The sequence below is a fragment of the Monodon monoceros genome, unplaced genomic scaffold, assembly GCF_005190385.1.
Source record: "Monodon monoceros isolate NGI ecotype Baffin Bay Population unplaced genomic scaffold, NGI_Narwhal_1 Super_Scaffold_21, whole genome shotgun sequence".
NCBI lineage: Eukaryota > Metazoa > Chordata > Mammalia > Artiodactyla > Monodontidae > Monodon > Monodon monoceros.
This window is the reverse complement of record NW_021703778.1, coordinates 165822739-165839930: the sequence shown is the minus strand read 5'-3', so window position 1 is coordinate 165839930 and position 17192 is coordinate 165822739. Positions and strand designations below refer to the sequence as shown.

At 52.0% G+C, this 17192-nt stretch overlaps 1 protein-coding gene across 2 annotated transcripts in view; it reads right to left on the bottom strand.

Annotated features, from left to right (window-relative positions):
• BDKRB2 (bradykinin receptor B2) overlaps positions 1-5835 on the bottom strand; it is a 37156-nt gene extending 31321 nt beyond the window's left edge. For both annotated transcript variants that reach the window (XR_003795935.1, XM_029238137.1), the window contains exon 1: positions 35-5835. The gene's annotated coding sequence lies outside the window, so the exon portion shown is untranslated. The remainder of the gene's footprint in view (positions 1-34) is intronic.
• Positions 5836-17192: the final 11357 nt, after the last annotated feature.

Here is a 17192-nt window from a genome sequence, read left to right as displayed (position 1 = left end):
GAGGCGGCTGGACCAGCCCCTGCCCGGCACCCACCTTGTCCGGAGCACAAACGCGGGCACTTCGTAGCTCCCTGGTCCAGCGGGGCTGCCCGAGGGCTGCAGTCCTCCGAGGAGCCTCCGGAGCTGAGCTGGAGTGGCAGCGGGAACAGATCATCTTTCAAGGGCTGGGCTGTGATGTCATCACCATGCTGGGCACTTCCTCCCTCCACCTCCAGCCTAGGCCAGAGCTCCGGCTCCTGCCCAGCGCCGGCCCCAGCCAGGCTGGCTGCCGTTTCCAGATCCCAGACCTACAGAGGCCAGGTGGGTGGCTGCATCTGCCCAGGACTCCTGCTGCCCTCTGTGCCTAGGGGGCTGGGCCATCCGCATGGATGATTTCCAGGTTAGTCCATGGAATGTTCTCTTGTGTAGACAGGCTGCCCTTTAGAGGCTCGGATTGGCAAACGCGTCCTGGGCTCCAAGTCAGCCTGGATTTCAGTCCCCGTGCTGCCGCTTTCCTGGCAAAAAACCTCGGGCAGGTGACTTAACCTCTCTGAACTCTGAAATGTTGCTGATGGTGACAAATCTCAGAGAGGGGAGTGGTGAGGATTAGTAACGGTCCTGACATGTATATAACTTTTACTGTGGTAGGTGCTTTTTTAAAGCCCATAAATGCGTTAACTCAGCTAATCCTCCCAGGAACCCAGGCAGTCTGGCTCCAAACTCTGTTCTTAACCACTTTCCCATCCCTTTTCTCAACTAAATGAAAATTTGGTGTGAATATTGGATGCATAGCAGGTGACCCCTAAAATACTAGTTTTCTTCTTTCTGGTATTGAGGTACGTAGCTGACACACTCCACAAGTGAATCCATTTGTCTAATAGCACATTTATTGCTTATCATTATTTCTTTTCCCTGTGTGGTTGTTTTGTGTCCGAGATCAGGTGTAAAACAGTGGGCATTTACACAGAAGGTAGAAACAAGGGTGGCCAGGGAGGCAGGGGAGTTCTGATTTTTTTTACGCCATGTATACTTCCAAAGGGACGATGGCAGCAGAAACTCGGAAACGTTTTCAGAGATAGAACACCTTCCCCTGTCCTGTTTTCTGGTGACACTTCAGGATCTGTGCCTCTGAGACTCAGCCATTTCTTTGGGGATGTTTGCCTGTGGTTTCCTCACACTTCAACACTGGTTGGCTTTCTTAGCTTCGCTCTGGAGACTAACTGACAATCCACAGCACTTAACACTCCCAGAAGCTTAGAAGATGCAAAGTATGGGGGCCTTCGAACATTTTTGGAAAAAGTCTTAAAGCATTTCCTTCAAAAGAGAGCTGATGACGTGGGTCCGGTGGGACTGGGGGAATAAACGGGAGGGTCACAACTCCACCTGCCGTCTCCCCTTCCCCTGTAACTTCTCTGAACCAAGTCTTCAAACCAGCGACTGAGTCCAACTCCATTATCAGTGATACGGGGAAACTGAGTCCCAGAAGGGTTAACGGGGAGACCTGGGATCTAGGCCTGACTTGCCTGTGAACTGGTTGCATAAACTTGAACGTGGTCCTTTCCCTGACCTGGTGTCTCAGTGACTCCTCTGCACAGTGGCTGGTTCTACGGTGCTGGGACTCCTTGATCTGAGGTTTCTGACTTCCTAGATGGGAACAGTGCTCTGTGGACAGGTTGCCTGGTGTCCACCAGCCCTATAACATGGACTGTGCTATATGCTTTTTCCAGGATAGAGGATCTATAGTCTTCGTCAAATTACTGAAAGGATCTTCTATGATCCAAAGCATCTTGAGTCCCTCAGACATCAGAGAGAGAGAGAGACCTTGTGAGGTCCCTTCCAGCTCACATATTCTAGGATTCTACATCTATGAGATGAAAAATCTTCAAAGATCTGAATCCAGTGCTGATGCTTCTGTAAATACTATTGACAGAGAGAGCTCCAAAAGGCATCGTCCATCTACACACTTCTCCATCCACCACTGCAATATAGTTTTTTTGCGGGGTGAGCGGGGGGATGCTATCTTGACCCAGTTTTGAAATCCTGGCTGGCAGTTGGTCAATTCTTCTTGAACAGCTAAGTTCACACTCCCATCACTTCCCTTCTCCGGCTTTCACACTCTGGGCCACTATGCACCTGCCCTAATCACACGGGGGCCAGGTACCAAACAACTATGGACAGCCCCTATACCCTGGAACTTACAAAATTATTCAAATTAGCCAATCCACAGGGAGCCTGAGAAAGCTGCCTAACCCATCTTGCCTGCTGTACATAAGCTCTCCCTGGAGCACCAGCTTGCTGTTACTCTGTCCCCAGGTGCAGCCCCTGTGCGGCCCTGCCTGGAAGACTTCTCTCCTTTGGGGAAGTAATTAACAAAAAGTTCTGCCTTTCATCTATCTGAGTGCCATTGTGTCATGTCTCTCCAACAAAAGAATCTTTAAATCTTTTAAAATAATCACCCACTCTTCCATGCACCTACACTTGTATCTACCCATTCACCCATCCACCCACCCGCTCTCCCATCCTTCCATCCATCCATCCATCCATCCATCCACTGATTTATCAGACATCCGCATAGGTAGTCTGTGCATTGTTAGGCAGAAGTGAATGAACCAATGCACCCATGTCTGGAAGCAGCCCACCACTGAGGCCAGGGAACCATTTCGAAAGGAATTTCTCACAAACCCAGTAACAACCCACACTCATTTATATCTGGATCGACACATATTTGTATTTCATTTTTGCTATGAGAAAATTTAGCTAAACCCTTCCTGCGAAATCTGACACCCCTGACTTATTCTACCCCTTTCCACTTATCCACTTGGCTGGGGTCAAAAGGGGGCTCAGCCCTGCCAGGGCTCTGGCTCCAGCCAGCCCGGAGGTCTTCAGGGACAACTAGAGGAGGCACCAAGTTCCTCCCGCATATAACCCTGATGGCCTCCACACTAAGCCAGGGCCCCTCTGTGGCTTGGTGAGAACCGACCCCTGGCCTCTCCAGCTCAAGTCCAAACCTAAGCCTTAGCATCACTCAGTCATCTAAGTCTCCCAAATGTGGCAGATGGCAGCTGACTCCACACCTTTGCACATGCAGTGATCTCTGTTTGGAGCGCCCTTCCTTTGGAAACTCCCGCCCTTCTTTTAGGGGCCGCTCACGGGCCTTTTCCTGATGTGCCTGGTGGAGGCTGCACCCCGCCTGCACTCCAGCCTGGCCGCCTCCCTCCACAGTGCTGAGTTTTCCTCCATGCCCCCTGGACATGAATCCCATGAGGCAGGGACTCCTGTCTTATTTATTTATTTATTATCCTGTCTGTTACCATCCAGCACATAGCAGGGCCCCTGTGAACTCCTGCCGATGGAATGAAGACACAGGTCAGTCTACGGGCAAAAGCCCCCAGATCCAACCTCACTGGGGTGGAGAAAAGAGCCCATAAAACAGAACAGCAGGAAAGCAAGCTACGTGTGCACATGTATGCACACGTGTTTGTTTATGTATGTCTGCCCCTCCATCCCAGTGTTCCAGAACATTCTCTCCAAATGTCTGTGTGTGAGGCTGAGGTCCTCAGTCCCCTCCCCAGGAAGGTCCTTTTCCATCCACCTCCAGAAGTGGGCTGCGCTTTTGTCCAGAACTCTATGGTCTTGACCAGAAAGCAACCCCTGTTCTCTGGCACTCGGCAGCCGCCCGGCATACCACAGGCAGACCAATCCTGAAAAATTGGGTGAGCACGGATTTCGATTCAGAGCGAAACATGCACAAAGCCTATAGTGTGGACTGGTTGACACTGATGCCCACGTCCACGGACCCTGCAGAGCAAGTCCCAGCCGACGTGCAGCCCCCTCCGTTCTGCCTCTGTTCTCGCCCCCGACCCCCAGAGGCCCCCATAGCCCTGCAGGAAGCTTCGTCCTGGGCACAGCTGGCCCTCAGTCCCCAGCTCCGACCCCCGGGCTGTCCATTCCCCAGTGATAAGTTACTAGCTGACTACAGTCCTTCTGAGTAAAGGAGAATTAAAATTTTAATTTATTAGCACGCATTTTACCATTCCCCTTTATATCACTCAGCTTGAAGTGCAAACATCTGTGCGTTTAACTCATGTGTGAAATCACTGAGATAGCACCATTTCTATTTTGCAGTTTATACGTGCATATGTATTTTGTTCTTTCCAGAACAGTGGAAACATGGAGAGAGCAAACTCATCTGCTTTTATTTAACTCCTTGATATGGGTTGTTTTCCCCACAATTTCTGTCCGACTGGACTTTCCCACACCCTGTCCTCAGATTTAGGGCATGAGTGAAATCCTTGCTATTTCTGGTGCAAAGACCTTCAGAGCTGCTATCAGAGAGGAACTTGAGGAAGGAGGTGGGGGCGAAGGGCACAGGGAGGCTAATCTTTTCCTCCATCTGTCTGTCTGTCTCCCTGCTGCCCTGGGAGGTGGATGGGGGCCTCGTCCTGCTGGGCCGGCAGGTTGGTGGGAAGGAGGCCTCGGTTGCCGGTCGGTCTGGCCACACTGCTTCCTACCTCTGTCCTCGGCCCTGGGGCTGCCGCTGCTCTTACGCCCAGAGGTGATTCCTCACTTCCTGCCCGTGCGGCAGGCTGGGGGGCTGCCGAGTTTGGGAAATCCTAAGGGTAAGGAGCGCAGGCTGATTCCTGGCATCCCTTGCCCCTCTTCTCCAGGGACTGACCGCTGAGCCAGGGTCCCCAGGGAGCCGGCTCTACCTGCAGGGTCCTTGTGCCTCCCGTGGAACCTGGGACCCCAGGTCCAGTGCCCACTAGGCTCGGTGCTGAGGCCCCTCCTTTCCCCTTCCCACCCCCTCATCAGGAGACTGAAGCTCCGAGAGGGGATTTACTCTAGTGAGTGGCATCCTTGGATCTCCCTATTCTGGGTATTTCATACAAACGGAACCCTATGACACGTGGCCTTTGGGGCCTGGCTTCTTACACACAGTGTCATGTTTCTGAGGCTCAGCCACATGGCGGCACATAGCGGTCCTTCATTCCTGTTTGTGGCTCAGCAGTGCTCCGTCCTATGGCTGGACCACATCTGCTTGTCCCTTCCCCCATGGATGGACTTTGGGGCTGTTTCTACCTTTCAACCACTGTGAATAACGTTGCCAGGAGCACTCACGTACACGTGTTTGTCTGGGTTCCTGTTTTCAGTCTTTTGGGCATGTACCCAGCTGGGCCACGTCGTAACTCTGTGCTTCACCTTTGGAGGATGAGCCAGACTGTTTTCACAGCGGCCGCATCAAGAGGTACCCCTACCCCTTGCTGTTCCCCACTCATAGGTTCAAACACCTAGAGCACTGATGCTGCTGGAGGGTTGTGGAGAAGGACACTGCCCTGGGGGGCATTCTGGAGCCGAGCAGAACCCTACGGGGCCTTTCCCAGACGGACCCTCCCTGATATCCTCTGCTGGAGCTCCTCTCTGAAGTACCTGGGTAACAGTATCTGATGCACATTTCCTGAGTTTTTCAGATGCTAAAACCGCCACCAAATGGAAGAAATTAACTTGGATAATCGTGAGCATGTAGCCCCCAGACCTTCTGGCGCCTAAGGATTGATAAGGTTAATCCCTGTGGTACTGCTCTGTTCTCTCACCATCAACCAATCAGAGAACTGTGCACAAGCTGATCACAGACTCTGGGGTGCCCCGCCCTTGCCTGGCCTTTAAAAATGCTCTGCCCCTATGATACTGTGTAGCACAGGGAACTCTGCTCAGTATTATGAAATAACCTAGAAGGGAAAAGAACGTGAAAGAAGAATAGATATGTATAACTGAATCACTTTGCTGTACACCTGAAACTAACACAACATTGTTAATCAATTGTACTCCAATATAAAATAAAATTTTTTAAAAATTAAAGAAAAAATAGGGCTTCCCTGGTGGCGCAGTGGTTGAGAGTCCGCCTGACGATGCAGGGGACACGGGTTCGTGCCCCGGTCTGGGAGGATCCCACATGCCGCGGAGCGGCTGGGCCCGTGAGCCATGGCCGCTGGGCCTGCGCGTCCGGAGCCTGTGCTCTGCAAAGGGAGAGGCCACAGCGGTGAGAGGCCCGCGTACCGCAAAAAAAATAAAATAAAAAATTAAATAAAAAATAAAGAGCTATAAATTGCTGCTCTCAAAAAAAAAAAAATGCTTTGCTGAAACTTTTCAGGGAGTTTGGGGTTTGGGGGGGCATGGGCCACCCGTTCTCCTTGTTTGACCCTGCAATAAACCGTCCTCTGCTCCAGTCTCTGACGTTTCGGTTTGTTTGGCCTCCCTGTACATCGGGCACATGAACTTGCGTTCAGTAACAATTCGCGTTTCTACTGACTCAGTGGGCTAACCGTTGATCACCATCAACATCAGCCTGCATTTCACTTCATCCATTTGTTTCGTGTATTTTCAGTTCAGAGAGGTGCATCCCACGTGCTATGCATCAGAGTCTTACAACTAAGAAGAAATGTTGAGTAACCTGCCCAAGTTCCCCCAGCTAGAGGGTGGCTGAGCTGGAGCAGGAATCCAGGCTTCCTCTGCACTGTAGCCTGCAGACGGGAGCTTCTGTTTCCCAGTGGACGTGGCCCCCGAGAGCCAGCCGTTCCCTGGAGCTCTCGGCTCCCCTTCCCTCTCTGCCCAGGCTGGCACTGCATTCAGATTCTGAATTTGCCGCAACTCTCCCTGGGAGAGAGAAACTTGGTACACAGCATTCTGGGCCACATCCCTCTGCCCGGGGGCCTCCAGCCAGGTGCCCTTCACTCTTGAGTAGTTCCCCTTTGGCTCACCTTCACGTCTGTTTTCCTAACGCCGCCCCAGGCAGCAGCTCCCAGCCTCCACCCCCTGCCCTGGCTGGTGAGTCCCAGCCACCCTGTGAAAAACACAATCAGCCAGGCTCCCACGTGCCCAGCACCTTGCTCTAGACAGGCCCCTCCAGGCAGGTTACAGGTGACATCTCCAACCCACACAGTCAGCTTCTAGGTGGGAACCCTGTCCCCAGTGAGGAGACAGGCTCCCAGAGGTCAACAACCTGAGCCCCCGCCAGCCCAGACCCAGCCACTCTCACTCAGGCCACTGCCGTAAGCCCTGGCCGGTTTCCCACTTCCTCTCCTGCCCCTGCCACCCTTCCCTTTCACAGTTGCCAGAGGGATCTTTTTTTTTTAATAGAAAACTTTAAAAAAATTGCACAGAGTCAAGTTCCCTCTTTGTGGTGTCCGGTTGGTTCCATGAGATTTGACAAACGCAGAATCGTGTACCCACACCCTCGTGCCCCGCAGAACAATTCAATCACCCTGCACATTGCCTGCAGGCTCCTTTGCCATCAACCCTCCTCAGTGCCCTGCTCTCTGGCAAGTGCTGATCTGTTTTCTATCCAGAGGGATTTTAAAGAAGGTGAAATCAGTCTCCGGTGCATCTAAAGTAAAATGCAGGTCCAGGCCTCTTGCTCACTCAGTGCATACCCTGCCACAGGACATTAGCATCGCCCACTCCTCCCCTAGGAATGTTCCTCCCTCTTCTTCCAGGGCCAACTGCTCTCCTCCCCAAGTCACAGCCTTAGTGGTTCCTTCTCGGGGGGGAGAGGGCCTTCTCTGCCAGCCTGGCTAAGAAGGTGCCCTCCTTCCCACCTGGGGCCCTTCTACGGAACACCCACAAGGTGCAAATTTGTATGTGTGTGCTCGTGCGTCTCCTTTGTCTGCCGTGAACTCATAGCTCCATAAGGGCAGAGCCGTGTCTACACTACCCGCCAATCCACAGGCAGGCAGGTCCTAGGTGTTCAGAAAACACTCATTGAACAGATGAAGGGGGGCTGCTGATGGCAGCGAACCCAGTTTGTGTCTGACTCTCAATCTGTACCTTTTCCACTGTGCCTTGTACATCCCCAGAATTCTCACTCATCTGTCCATCTATCCATCCATCTGTCTGTCCATCAAACACTCACTGAGGCCAGCTCTGTCCCTTGTGCCAGCCCAGGGCTCCCAGAGCTGGTAAGGCTGGCCCCTGCTTCCCCACGGTCAAGATTAACAGCCACCCATCCCCACCGTGCACTTCAGAGGTGGGAGAGGACTCCCCCTCCCACTTCCTCATGTTGCCTCTTCCTCCCAGCCCTGTGGGGTGAGTGACACTAGAATAATCAACAGAAGGGGAAGTGACCTGCCCAAGGAGAGCATGACCTGAAGATACCGCAGGGCACCACAGCGCCCTCAGAGAAAGGCAGGAGATGGGCAAGAGGATGTGTCCTCAGGTGGGCAGAGAGGGAGTCTGGATCCCGGAGGGTCCACAGGAGAAGGCAGGGCGGGATGGGCACCTCAGAGCTGGGGGCTCCCTCAGTGCCCCGCGGGGAAACGGGTCCAGAGAGGATGTTTTAGTCAGCCAGCCCATCCTTGAGGGTCCCTGTGTTTCTAGGGTGGGTCACAAAAGCAGATGCATAGGAGACGTAGGGGAGGGGTGGTCTGGGGCCCGGGGAGGAACCAGCCCTGACGATGTCAGGGGAACATGAGCAAGTCCATCCTGTTGTTTGTGCCCCATAAATAGGCACCACCTTCCAAACACCTCTCTGCCTCAAACACTGAGGGCGTGGAGGTGATGCCAGAAATAGGCCAGGGCTCCCCAAGCTGCAGAGACGGTGTGGGCGGTGACTGACTGCCCTTCTGGGAACCGAGCTCTGTTCTCTTCCCAGACCTGAGTGATTCAGAGTGAGGAGGTGACCTTTTCCTTTCCTGAGGGCTATGTTTTTAATTTCAGGGTTTATTTGAGTTGTTTGTTTGTTTGTTTTAGCAACCTAATGGAAGCCGAAGTGAATTATGTTAAATTATTGAGATGGACACAGCGCCTGGCCCAAGGGAAATGTGTGATAAACAGTTGCTGACTGATCAAGCAGATGCCTTCTCCCCCTCCCCTGTGCGCACAGAGCACTTGAAGACCTACAGTAGAAGGCTGGTCTTTGGCACAGGTCTGTGCACCCAAGGCCATGAGTAGGTGGCCCAAGCCTGGCGGTGGGTGTGGGAGTGGGGACACTAGAGGCTGGGCTTGGAGGCTGTCCAGCCAGGAATGGTGTCCCAAAGCCACCTTGGAGCAGCTTCGCCTGTGTAGACACAGTTGCTGCCACTGCTGATGTGCCCAGGCCCTGGCATTGGACACTGGTGCATCAGGGAGCTGTGGGGCAGCTGCCGCCACCCTCCTGGGATGGGTTTCCAGGTCCTCACTAGCTTCTGATTCAAAGGCCATTTGGGAACGTCTGATTGGGACTCGTGGCCACATGCCTGCACCCCAGTTGCAAGAGAGGCTGGGAAAGCATTTGCCATCCTCCAAAACTCATTGGGTGGGGAATCCCCCAAACTCAGCAAAGGTATTCCGAGATGGAGGGAGACCAACAGGAATAAACATGCTCACAGCAGTGCCCCATGGACCTTACATGCTTAGGCCAACCCGTGTCTCATATCGCCATGCCTCTGGGCCTTTGCTTGTGCTGCTCTGTGCACTCAGCCTGACATTCTACTGCACATCCCCCCATCTGTGTGCATGACTATATATATTCCTCTTGCTCTGCTTCCCCCATCCCTCCCAATATGGTAATGTAAAATATTTGGTTACATCGAGCATCAGTTTTCATGTTACTTTGTCTGTCTCTGATATGAAATGTTGTTTCTGGGTAGATGTATAAGATCTCTGCTTATTCTTTTTTTTTTTTTTGCGGTACACGGGCCTCTCACTGCTGTGGCCTCTCCCGTTGTGGAGCACAGGCTCCGGACGCGCAGGCTCAGCGGCCATGGCTCACGGGCCCAGCCGCTCCGCGGCATGTGGGATCTTCCCGGACCGGGGCACAAACCCGCGTCCCCTGCATCGGCAGGCGGACTCTCAACCACTGCGCCACCAGGGAAGCCCCTCTCTGCTTATTCTTGTTCCTCTTTTTTTTTTATAGCATCCTGTTCTTGTTTAATGGATGCACTATTTCATCCTTATGAACATATAAATTATACTTTAAAAAATTTCTTCTATTTTCTGCACTGCTTATCCTTGGTCTCTTTTCTTCTTTGCTTTTAGCTGAGAGGGTTTCCTCAAAGGGCCAGTTCCCTTAGCTGTCTGTTTCTTTTGAAGAGTGAGCTGTCCAAGGTTCTGCATACCTGGGCTGGCCTTGGTGCCAAGTGCACCTCATGGAGAAACAACCGAGCAGCAAGCAGGGAACGCCGTCGGGGAACCTCCAAATGTCAGTGCTGCAGTGTTTCCTCTGCAGCCACTCAGCTTCCCAGAGAAGAACCTACCGATCCCCTGGCTTCCCAGGGACAGGTCTGTGGGTGCCAGAGCTCAATGTGCTGATGGTTACAGCTCCCTCGGCTGTTCAGCTTCATGCCTCACCTTTACTCCTTTCCATCTGATTTTTCCAGAGGATAAACCTCACGTCCTGGGGCTGGAGGTGGCATGGGAAGGAAGAAGCTGATGCAGGTGTCGGACAGGGGACCGGGAACCCAAACATTTTGTAGAGAAACTTTCATCCAATCTCCACTCCCCTTTTAGTCCGGAGTCCAACACCCTCCTTTCGTGGTACCTGGTGCCTCAGACGCTGATCCCCTGTGGGTTCTGTGGTCAAGTGGTGTGTTTATATGGACCCTCCCTCTTCGTGCCCTTAGGTGGAAACCATCCCCATTCTGCCAGATCCCTCTTCTGCTTTCAGTCCACTAACAATGTCGTGGCTCTCTCAGCTGCTAGTACAGCTTCTCCTGTGTTTATGTTCTTATAGAGTATTACCATTTTTTGGTGATACCTCTCTTAATATTTTAAAGGGGTTTTGGGGAGACGGAGGAGACCCATTAATGGTGAATGTGCCACTTTTAACCAAAATTGGCATTTTACTTTCTATGACCTCCCTTCTTCCCACAGGACGTGCATGACTTTCCCCACACTGCGACATTGCCCGTTGTCCCTCCCTGTACCCCTGTCCCTCACTGCCCCCCATCCCCTCTCTACTAAGCTCATACAGCCCTGATGCCACTGTCGACTGAGAATTCCCAACCCCAGCCGGACCCCGGACAGCGCCTAGGGTCGCCCATCGTTTCTCATCTACTGGTCCTTCTCTTTTCCTTCAAATTCCAAAATTTCCTCTTCCTCCAAGCAAATGACCCTCCTGCTACTTCACAGGGAAAACCAGAATCACTGGATGAGGGTTCCTCCTGTTCTCGTTACCACCATCCTCTCCAGCCTGGGTACCGTCTTCAGGGACACATTTGCCCCTCCCCCACCCAGTCTCCACCCAGTAGCCCAAGGGCCCCTCCAAGAACATACATCAGCATCTGTCACTTAAAACCCTCACCGTTTCTCACTGTTCCTAGACTTGTCAACCTCCCCCTACGCCCCTCTACTCTCCACTCAAGCTTCCTTTCAGTCCCAGAAAGAGCATGCACTCAATATTTTCGCATTTGCTTTTCTCCAAGGGTGATATTAAAGATATTGAACGATGGCAATATGCAATAACAGGGTCCCAGAGGCCTCCTGCTCTACGAGAAGTTACCCCTTTAATGTCTGGATCGCAAGAAGGCATTAGTTCCTGGGGCCGCTGTACCAAAGTGCAACGAAGTGAGTGACTTAAACAGCAGGTATTTATTGTCTTGCATTTCTGGGGGCTGGAAGTCTGAGGTCAAGGTGTCGGCAGGACTGTGCTCCCTCTAAGGGTGTCGGCAGGCCTCACTCCCAGCTTCTTGGCTATGACAGCTTAACTCCAATCTTCACATGGCGCTCTCCTGACGTGCATGTGTGTGTCCAAATTTCTCCTTTTTATAAGGACACGGTCATATTGGCTTAGGGACCCACCCTAATGACCTCATTTTAACTTGATCATCTGTAAAGAACCTATTTCCAAATAAAGTCACATTCGTAGGGACTGGGGTTAGGGCTTCAAAGATTTTTCAAGGGGACACAATTCAATCCTTATGGGTTGACCAGAGTATTAGGGGTGGGCATGTGGGAAAATATCTATTTATGAATGCATATGGAAGAAGGTCACTATTTTAATAACCAGGACATCCTGGCTGAATATGTACTCAGCCAGCCCTGGAACTCTCCCCATCACTTCCCATTCCCTTCATCTTGCAGCATTCTCAGCTTACCCATCCATGCCCCTGAGACCCTGTCCTGGAAGCCCCGGCTGCAGGGGCTTGTAGCCGTGCCATGAGCACCACAGCACCCATGCCTCCCTGCCTTGACCTGTCGGTTGAGAGGGATTATTTCCCTTCCCTGGGCACCTGGAACCCAGCAGGTGCTCCAGGGTTATTTGCATATGTGTCTTTTTTCCCATGGAGTCCTGGGGGCAGTGGCCTCATCTCTTACACGTCAGCCTCACCAGTGTGGTGGACACTGGAGAAATGGTGGATGAATAAACAAATGCTTTCATGAGTGGATTTTTAACCTGTCCACCCATGTCAGGCTGTATCAACAACCTTGCTTTGTTTTACACTCTGATAGGTGACATGGAACTCACAGGCCAGCAGGTAAGAGACTTAAACAAACATTTGGGGAGGGGAGGTTTGCTGTGTAAGATAAAATCTGACCTCCCGTGCTCCATCGTGAGAAGGAGATAAGAGCTGCAGGTGGGGAAGGGCAGATCACAAAGGAAGGTCCCTAGGCAATCAGGGCTCTCTGAGAAAGGGGAGGAACGCTAAATCTATCGGGGTCGTCATTTCATGATGTAGGTAAGTCAAATCACTATGCTGTAGAGTGGAGTAAGTCAGACAGAGAACGAGAAATACCGTATGATGTCGCTTATATGCGGAATCTAAAAAGAAATGATACAAATGAACTTATTTAAAAAACAGAAACAGACTCACAGATTTAGAGAATGAACTTACAGTTAAAGGGGAAGGGTGAGGAGAAGGGATAGTCAGGGAGTTTGGGATCGACATGTACACGCGGCTATATTTAAGATGGATAACCAACAAGGACCTACTGTATAGCACAGGGAACTCTGCTCAGTGTTATGTGGCAGCCTGGATGGGAGGGGAGTCTGGGGGAGAATGGATACATGTATGTGTAGGGCTGAGTCGCTTTGCTGTGCCCCTGAAACGATCACAGCATTGATAAACAGCTATACTCCAATATAAAATAAGAAGTTTAAAAAAAGTTCAAAAATATGACTACGCTGTACGCCTTAAACTTATACGGGGCTGTTTGCCACTTACATCTCAATAAAACTGGAGGAAAAAAACCCACATATTGCTGAAGCCCAGCCCCAGAATTTCTAATTTAGTAGGTGCGAGCTGGGACCTGGAAGTGGTGCTTCTAACAAATTCTCAGGTAATGCTAATGCTGCTTGGCTTCAACTTGAGAATCACTGATAGAGTCAACAACTTCAAGGTAAAGATGGGAACGCTAAAGCCCAGAAATGTGTCTTGCCCAGCAAAATTGGCTAATGCCCAGGATGGACGTAAAACCAAGTTGTCACCTTCAAGTCAGTATAACCCCTAGAGCAGGCTGCCTTTGGGGCACTCCCTCAGGAGAGGATGCCTGCCTGACCTCGCAGTGATTCGAAGAACAACCACGGAGGGAAAGAATTAATACCTTGGTGGTGTTTCACCTGGCTCTTGTTTATATTGTATTTTAATGTCTGATTCCAGAATCAGCCATGTTCTTGACATCTGCACCAATCTTGCACCACCAAGCATTCTATTTTGTGTGTGGAGATCTGATCTGTCTATAAAAGCAACATTGCAATCACAGTATCATTTTCAAAAGGCAATTCTAAAACTTACTAATCTTCTCTTCCTAATAATAGAGGGTTCCCAGGACTAAGGTCTGCTATTATAAGATCACTTTTCTCTGTCGTAGCTCCCGGTAGATAACTGATTGGGGAACTAACAAAAAACCTACTGTGATCATTGAGAGTAAGGAATTAAAATAAGCACTGGGAGACAATTAAAAAAAAAAAAAGAAAGGGACTTCCCTGGTGGCACAGTGGGTAAGAATCCGCCTGCCAATGCAGGGGACATGGGTTCGAGCCCTGGTCCAGGAAGATCCCACATGTCACAGAGCAGCTAAGCCCGTGAGCCATGGCCGCTGAGCCTGCGCTTTAGAGCCTGTGAGTCACGACTACGGAGCCCGTGTGCCACAACTACCAAAGCTTGTGCCCCTAGAGCCCATGCTCCGCAACAAGAGAAGCCACGGCACTGAGAAGCCCACACGCTGCAACGAAGAGTAGCCCCCACTCGCCGCAACTAGAGAAAGCCCACACGCAGCAACGAAGACCCAACACAGCCTAAAATGAAAAATAAATAAATAATTTATTTTTAAAAAATTAAAAAGAAAAAAAGAAAGAAAAGAGAGGAAGGCTGGGAGCCATGATGCACTGGCAGGGCCTCCATACGAGGGCGTCCGGAACAATGACGAGCTTGGCAGAAAGGCTCCATGCGGAGCACAGGGTTCCTCTCGGCTCCTTTGGAAGCTCAGCCAGGACTTTTCATTCCGTGTGGCTCAGAGGACTTGGCGGCTCATTGCTCTGTTTGTCCTCTGCCCACCTCTGTCTACACCCCTCATGTGTTTTCACCAGGAGTGACCCCAAGTAACAGGTGAGGTCGATACTGTCACCACATGCCAGAGCTGTGGCCTTGGGGGGTGGCCCGTTCAAACTGTCCCCTGTTCCATGGTCAGGTCTTCTGCTCATTCAGGCTCAAGTGTCAACTCTCCAAGAGGCTCGCCTGACTGCACGATCGAAAGTAGCCTCCAGGGGGAGGGGCAAGATGGTGTAGGGGATTAAGAGGTATAAACCGCTATGTATAAAATAAATAAGCTATAAGGATATATTGTACCGCACAGGGAATATAGCCAACATGTTATAATAACTCTAAATGGAGTATAACCTTTAAAGATTGTGAATCTATGTTGTACACCTGAAACTTACATAATATTGTAAATCAACTGTACCTCAAAAAAAGTAGTCTCTAACACGCACGCGTGCGTGAACACCCAAGCCGCACAAACCCAAGTACACACTGCACACACATCCCACCAACACACGTACACTGACACCACACACACACACACACACACACACACACACACACACACACACACCACACACAAGGTGGTCCATTCTCGGCTCAGAAATTAAAATCTTAAATTGCAGATGGAGGCTCCACGTGGTTATGCAACAGCCCCTCAGGTATGTGTGGATTTCTCGACTCCACCCTCAGGCATGGAGGTGCTGAGATCAGATGTCTGTGCTGCAGAGCTTCAGAGACACTGGGCATCCACTCCATCAGCCCAGAGGGCGTGAACCCAGGGTGTGGTTCACCTGACCCCCGGCTCTCTGGCCCGGGGTCTGTCTCAGCAAACCCTTCTGAACTCCGGGTGCTGGCACCCAGTCCCCTGCAGCGCCGCAAAGGCTGGTTGTGGACCCTGAGTGGTGGGTGTGCAGCCTGGGAGAGGGGCTGCCTGCTCCACACTCTGGATCTGCTGTGAATCTCAACTGAGGCCCTTGTCTTGCCCTGGCTGAGCTTCCTCATCTGTCAGATGCAGACGGAAAACAGCACCGAGCTGACGGGCTTGTGTAAGGACTTAGGGGGCTATGCATCCATGGAAGACTGAGACACAGGCTTCTGGGCAGGGTGCTGTCTGGGAGGTGACCACGTGGACCAGAGGAGGAGCTGGTGGATGGGATGCTAGGAAGGCGGGGAGGCGATGCAAGGATGCTTTCCTGAATTGGCCACTGCTGTGGGTGCTGGGCCCCGTCACCTCGAGGACCTTCTAAGGTGGCTTGCACTGTGTCTCAGAAATGCCTGCCCCGGGACAAGAGGGAGAGGCATTTCCCCAACTCGGGGAGGGTTTCCCAGTGAAGCACTGGTTCCCCCATGCTCTTGCATGGTGCTTCCGGGAGTGTGGAGCGAGGTGGCCCAGGCAGCCCCTCCTATAGATCCGAGAAGCCCCAGGGCAGGAAGAGAGGGTCAAGGGTGCATCCAGAGGCTGGAGGTGGTCAGCCTAGAAGGGCCGGTTAGCAGAGCCACTGCTGGCGCAGGGCTGAGGCTGTGAGGGCGCCCAGGACACACGCCCCACCCTCCCCGTCACCGTGCCATCACCGTGGCTCCACCACTCTCTGTGCGAGAGAAGCAGAGCCTCCAGCTCCCAGCGCCTCTGTCTCACGGCTCTTGGTGCCTTGCAGCATCTGTGTGTCCCTTCTCTCTGTAGGTCTTTTGCCTTCTGCTACTGCCAATAGCCAATAGCTGGTTTTTCTGAAACTCAAGTCCAAATTCTCAAACCTGCATTCAACGGGTACAAGTGGTCCCACCCCTTCGCAGGTGCCCTACAAGCCTGGGGCCAATCTGTCCATGAACCTCTGGGTCAGATGCCCTCCTCAGGCTCACGAAACCCATTTTGCCTCCCAACGGATCTGATGTTAGGAAGCCATCCGTTCAGCCCTCTCACCTCCCCCTTCCTGATCCTAGGAGAGAAAGAGAGAGGGCCTTCGCTTGTCTGTTGTGGAACTTGAGGCGTGCCAAACCTACGGGTGCTCCGACAACTGGGCCCATATCCCCAAAGGGTGATGTGGTAGACAGAATAATGGCTCCCTCAAAGATGTCACGTCCTATGTTATGTCATGTGGCAAGCGGGAATTAACTTGCAGATGGAATTAAGGTTGCCGATCAACTGACCTTAAAATAAAGAGATTATCCTGGATTACCCGGCCCCAGTGTAATCCTACAGGTCCTTAGATGTGGAAGGAGGAGGCAGAAGAGTCCATGTCAGAAGCATGCAAAGTGAGAAGAACTCTACCACCATTGCCGGTTTTGAAGACGGAAGGGGCCACCAGCCAAGGGATGCAGAAAATTCAAGGGAGTTAATATGGTGATCCAGGGAGATGCAGGGTAACGGGGCACCCTTCTGCCTTCTTCTTTCATGGGGCTGAAGTGAGCCAAGCTTCTCCAGCAAGGCTGGCTGCTGGGTGGTCCCAGTAGGTCAGGCATTGAAGCCAGCAGAGCAGCCTGCCCACCTGGCTCCTCCTACCCTGCCCATTAAGCTGGACAAACACAGATCCCTCGGCCCACAGGTTGGCAGCAGGAAGAGGGGCTGGCTGTTGGTGACGAGGTCTGAGGCCTCCACCATCTCCACAGCTGGGTGAGAGGGATGGCACGGTGGGGCTGGCATCTTGCTGGTGGCCGGGCCCTGGGCGGGGCTGGAGGAGCTTAGGCACATCCCATCCCTGCTCTGAGCCATTTTCCCTTCTCACCCAGGCTGTATCACCGGGCTGTGAAGATTGAATACACTGTGCT